This window comes from Neltuma alba, unplaced genomic scaffold, assembly GCF_004799145.2.
Source record: "Neltuma alba isolate B1F8T4 unplaced genomic scaffold, ASM479914v2 tig00012989_pilon, whole genome shotgun sequence".
NCBI classification, from domain to species: domain Eukaryota; kingdom Viridiplantae; phylum Streptophyta; class Magnoliopsida; order Fabales; family Fabaceae; genus Neltuma; species Neltuma alba.
The window spans coordinates 30,750-37,099 of record NW_021637342.1 but is presented as its reverse complement, the minus strand read 5'-3'; the positions used below and the strand labels follow the sequence as shown (position 1 = coordinate 37,099).

Genomic DNA, 6,350 nt, shown 5'->3' with positions numbered 1-6,350 from the left:
AAAAGAATTAGTTATATGCAAGCTACTCTACAAGTTGAAATGTGATGTAGAAGAATGGAATTTCCTCATTTGAATCCTTTTATTTCATTTTAGATGTTAACTAGAAACTTTCTTCCGTGCGATGCATGGATTAGTCTATTTGATTAGATTTAAAATTCTAATAAATTACGTTATTCTACTATAACTCAAGATTTACTTTTTATAGGAATATGATTTAGAAAGAATAGATGAAAATTTAAAATTATTATTTATTTTTTCATTTAAGTTTCCAATTAACATAATATTTAATTATGATACTCCACATTTAATGCAATATATTCAAATTCAAAATTAATTATTAATTTTTCATTTGAGCCTCCAATTAAAATTTTATTTATTTATAATGTTCCATTTAATTCAATATATTCAAATTTCAATCAATATGTTATTCAAATCTCATTAATTAAATATTTATTGAATCTAATAATATTATACCTGACTTATTTTAACGAATTGGGTATTACAAGTTTTCAAAAATATAGTTGATTGATTGATTTTGTGGGAAACATCATATGCATACAATCATTCATTCAAATTGGCTCTAGCATGAGGTGCAATTTAGACACGCATATAAGAGCGTGCAGAAGTTGAGTCTATGGCAAACAATGAAGATTTATACAATATTTTTCATAATATAATTACATGATGATAATAATGATAACATATAAAAGCAAGGAAGCTAAGTTAGCTGTACTACAAAACAAGGGAACCCGATGAAATAAACTTTATTTCTGTAGTAGGAATAAGAAGGGACGAAGGCTTTGTTTAAAAAGAAGAGGCTAATATGGAAAGGCAAACACATCGCTGATAAAGGATATTGGGGATACAAAAAAAAAAGTGTCTTGTCCAGTTAAATATAGGACTTTAGAATTTGGCTTTTTTGTTCGGGAAAATCACATGGGCTTGTTGCCCGAGGGAAGCTAGCTTTGCTTCTATTGTGGAGCCAACTCCTACCCCTCCATATGATTCTCAATGTCACTGACATGCATAATGGTATGGGATGATTAAATTAAAGAATACCAAAGCTTGTTTTTTGAAAACTGCTCAGCTCATATTTTCGTCTTCTCTCCCAGTACAGTAGTGGGGAAAAATCCCCAACGTCATGGCTAAAGCTGATGTGGCATATGATGCAGCTTCGACCCTTTTCAGGTTTCTGAGAGAATCAACAGCATTGTCTGAGGTTGACAGTTAATGTGAGGTGAAAAACAAGTTTTCGATGCCACCTCACTGTGTCTTCGTCATATTTCAATTGATTATGTTTATATATGTGTGTGTGTGTGTATTCTTTCCGTGATTGTTTGATACACTTGTATTGAACATGTCACTTCATTATCACATTAAACTTCTAGAATAGAAGAAAATTCTAAGCCAAATTTAATACTACTAGATAAATTAAAGAGTAGCAATTAAATGCATTGATTGGCACCTGTAGCTAAGTAGCATCTAGAAGGCTTGATTATTAAGTGAAGGGAAAGAAACGCTTGAGACGGATGGTGAAGGAGGTGTGAGGGAATTTGAGGGGAAAATGACAGAAGGAGAAGAGGTCAGCATCAGAGGTAGCAATGGAAGCAGGGTCACGACCGTGGTGTGGTAAAGAGTTCCTATCCTAAAAGCCCCTACAACCTTGACATGCTTCCCTGGGAATAAGTCTCTCCCCAATTCTCTCAATTCCTAAGTCCTAGCTCTTATCTCTTACCCTGTTTCTTTGATAAAATTTCCTTAAATAATTTGATTATATCAGTACAATTTCCCACCCAATGTTTTCATGAATCCCTAACAAAAAATTGATCATTACAGCACGCAATTCCACCCTGCAATAAGGTTTTCAATCGCTGGACATTATTTGGTTTTGTTAACGGAAACCCAACAAAGGCTACAGGGAAAGTGAGAAGACAATATATCTGCTGATACATGCACGTGGCATTGGTCTTTGTTGAAACTACGGGCCACAGATTTTCACTCATTTAAGTCAGCACAGAAGCCAAAACATATATATGTAGAAAGATCAATTATAGGGTTAGTGTTTGGAGGTCATTCACCAGCAACCGCAGATATTATTAGATCCTGATATTATTATATATACTACTGGATATGAGCTCTCTACCTAATCCATTAATTCCCCGTATAGTGGGGAAGAAAGTTGCAAAAGGATGGTTAAATATTGCAGTCATTTCCAGACAAAATTCAACGCGATGATTTGGTTTGAAGAAAACGGGCGTGATTTTAATTATAAAAAAAATAACTATAAGCCGAAGGTTAACCATAGATGGGAATAGTCAAAGACTAGTTAGGCAAAAAGACGGAGTTTATGAATTAGGTGAAAGAGTTAGGCCAAAAAAATGCTTGAAAAACCTCATTTTACGTGTGCTGTTTTCTTACAGCAAGTTAAATATCAATATATTTAGCCCACGCCCAACGACCAGAAATAATAGAGATCAATTCCTTTCATATTTTGGTCCCCACCCACCACCATTTACACCTCCTTGATCCTGCCCCACAGACAATTTATACTTTTGCAAGAGGCCATTATTTATTTCAAGTCTACAGTGGCATCAGCTTCCCTTTCTACTTAAAGAAAAAGAAGTTTATTCCTCTACCATTCATTCCAAATTATACTTCCCCACCTCCTCTCTCCCGCCCTCTCTCTCATATATTTCTTCCTAATACGAGTGTGTACAGTGCATCGGCCTTTATCATGTATGTATAAATCGGAAGATTGCAGAAAAGACAAATTAATTTGGAGATGCTCAACGAAGTTAAATAATGTCATGTGCTTCTTTTTATATATTCACCCAGCAATAACTCTCAGCTTGGTCCACTTTAAAGAATGGGAATGATAATAACTAGCGGCAGTTTTTGTAAATGCCAGTGTAAAATATACGTAGAAACTGAAGTCATTGTTTATGGTTTCTTCTCCAAACAAACAAAGATTCTGTGGGTGGGGTTAGCATAATTAGAGTACGCAAATGAGGATTCCCCCCAATCCGATCAAGAACAGCCAATAGAAGTGTGCCCCGCCAAGCGCCTTAGCTGTACTCACATCCAAACACCCCCATATAGTTCACTCATCAATCTCACCTATATATACACACCCTTGGCTCTCCACCCTGCTCTCACATCTTCAAGCTCTCCCCACACAAAACAAACTGATAAGAGAAGCCTAGGTAGCTACTTGTTTATATTGGCAGAAGCGAGAGAATGTCAGGGGTGTGGGTTTTCAAGAACGGCGTGGTTCGGCTGGTGGAGAATCCTGGGACGGACTCGGTGCAGGGCTCAAGCAGGCGCAAGGTGCTGGTTCACACTCCTTCCAATGAAGTCATTACGTCCTACTCGGTGCTTGAACGCAAGCTTGCTTCGCTCGGCTGGGAGCGTACTACGACGATCCTGATCTTCTTCAGTTCCACAAGCGTTCCACCGTCCACCTCATCTCTCTCCCCAGAGACTTCTCCAAGTTTAAGTCCATGCACATGTACGACATCGTCGTCAAGAACAAGAACAGTTTCGAAGTCAGAGACATGAATGTAACTTAGCTCGTTACCACCACTCTTTTTTTTTCCCCGTCAACTCTCTCTCGGGGCTTAATTTGGGTGTGTTGCCTTTTAATTTGCTCCTGATTGATTAATTTAGACCACGCGGGTCTTAAGGTGTCTATGTATATCTAATCTATGTGACTGTAACATAATTTCACTGTGTATCGGTTTGTGTTCTAATCGATATAGGGTGTGATTGCGTGCTGGTGAGAAGTGACAGCTTGAGTGTGTCATCATTGTGTGCTCTTGTGGATCTTTATATTAATTCCGCAATAAAATCTGAGTTTCTTCTTCTATAATATTTTGTGCTGCTGCCATATGCTGGAATATTATATTTTAGCTAGGTATATATCTGATTGATTCACTACAAGAAATTGTAAAAGTAGCAGCGGAACCTTTCTAGCGGTTAAAGAAAACCGCTAGAAATTTCAGATATTTCTAGCGGTTCCTACAAAAACCGCTGCAAAATACAGACGGTTTGACCATTAAACGCACATTTCTAGCGGTTACCCCCTAACCGCTAGAAAATTAGAGCTAGAAAACTCCCCGGGCTTTGGCGGGAACTTGGCGCCAAATTTGTAGCGTTTACTTTCTAGCGGTTCAGGCTAATAAACCGCTAGACACTGAAAAATTCTAGCGGTTGATGCATGAAGCGCTAGAAATTTTTTTCATTCCCCGAGGAGTTTAGAAATTTCTAGCGGTTCACGGCCGAACCGCTAGAGATTTCTAGCGGTTCGGCCGCGAACCGCTAGAAAGTCTGGCGGTTCACGGCCGAACCGCCAGACTTTCTAGCGGTTCGCGGCCGAACCGCTAGAAATCTCTAGCGGTTCGGCCGTGAACCGCTAGAAATTCCCAACGGTCATATGACCGTTGGGAATTTCTAGCGGTTAGGCACAAAACCGCTAGAAATTTCTAGCGGTTTTGTGCCTAACCGCTAGAAAGTTCGGTCTATATATACCCCCCCACACTCTCACTTCTTCAATCGTTCTGGAAGCGAAGCTCTGCTGAATTTTCTTCACAAACATATTTGAGTTCTGATTCAGTTGCAGATCCTTATTTTCAGGTAAAAATAGTAATTTATTGATAAATAATTTTTATTTTATGTTTTATTTATTAATTTTATTATGTTATAGCTTATAAATTAATTTTTTTATTTCATTTATAAATAATTACTATTTGTTGTTATTAGGATGCCTCGTCGACATGGGAAAGACCCAGTTGATCCTGAGAGAGCTGGACCCAGTGAGGTTCATCATGATGCTGATGAGCCATTTCCCAGCATTCATGACTACGATTTGAGCGAGGAGGATATCCTCAGTTTTATGGAGCAGGATGGTATTGAGCGGACTGAGGAGGCTCATTTTACTGGGATGAGCAAACCCATGCTGATGCTGCTGACGAGGAGGAGGAGGAGGAGGAGCAGCAGGATCAGGGGAATGAGTATCCCCAGGCTGCACAGCGTCCTGCTCCGAGACGTCAGGCTGGTTATGAGGTGGAATTGTCGGTAAGTATTTATTTTAACTTTTTAAAGTTTTGATCAGTATTTAATTTATATAGAAATTATTAATTATTGATATATAATTTATTTCTTAATTAAATTTTGTAGACACTGAGGGGAACAGGTCCTATCGGAGGCTGACAGCCAGAGAGCTGTCTATGATGACGGGCGGACGAGTGGTTGTGCCGCTCAATGAGTTGGGCCAACCGACGAAGAAAGGTGGCCAGTTGTACAACAAGTACGTGCGCCTCCTTGGTCAGCAGTGGACGCTGTTCCCCATCTACGTGCAGGACTGGAAGAAGATCACCTCAGACAAGAAGCAGCAAGGCTGGGAAATAATGAAGGTAATATAAAATTGTTATTTATATTTTTTTAATTTAAATAAATGATTATATATTTGGTTTCAAATAATTTAATTGTTTGATTATATTTTTTATTTATTTATTTGTTGTTATTTATAATATTTTTAAAAGTAGTTAAATGAATATATTTTTAATTTAAATTATTTAAAAGTAGTTAAATGAAAATAATTTGTTATTGATTTCATTATTTATTACTTATAATATTTTAAATTTAGTTGAGTAAAAATATTTTTTATTTAAATTACTTATTGTTTAATTATTATTAAACTTTGATTATTTATATTTTATTTATAATATTGTTAAATTAGTTAAAAACTAATTATTTGTTTTAATTATTGAAATTGCTTAATTATTGTTTATATTTGTTATTTAGTTAATTTATTATTTTAATCATAGAGTAAATTTATTCTGGGGGAGGAGTTGAGGGCTGACACGATCAAGAGGCTGGGGATGGCATGGAAGAACAGGAGGGCCGACCTGTGGAGGGAGAAGAAAGGTGACGGGACGAGGCCCCTCCAGGAGATACTGGCAGATGTACCTGGTGGAATCCCGGACCAAGACTGGTCTACTTACGTCTATTTTAGGATGACGGCTGACCAGATGGTATGATAATATTGTATTAATTATAATTCTTTATTTTTTATCCGACTTGACTCATTTAATTTAATTTTTTTACATTTTGCTTCAGGCTCTTCCTAGGAGAAATGCTAGGAGCGTCAGGCATCAGACGATACGTCATAGGGCTGGATCCAGGAGCTTTGCAATCACTTATGACGAGATTGTGAGTACTTGAAATAAATTTATTAAATATGTAGATGTATTTAATTTGTAACTAATTATTTCTTTGATTTCATTTACAGATAGAAAAGACGCAGCAGGAGCGGGGATACACGCCCACTTATGGCGAGATGTGGCCGATGG

General features: G+C 37.2%; 1 pseudogene; it reads left to right on the top strand.

Annotated features, from left to right (window-relative positions):
• Nucleotides 1–2,978: 2,978 nt before the first annotated feature.
• On the top strand, nt 2,979–3,868 carry LOC114733233 (flowering-promoting factor 1-like protein 3; annotated as a pseudogene).
• Nucleotides 3,869–6,350: the final 2,482 nt, after the last annotated feature.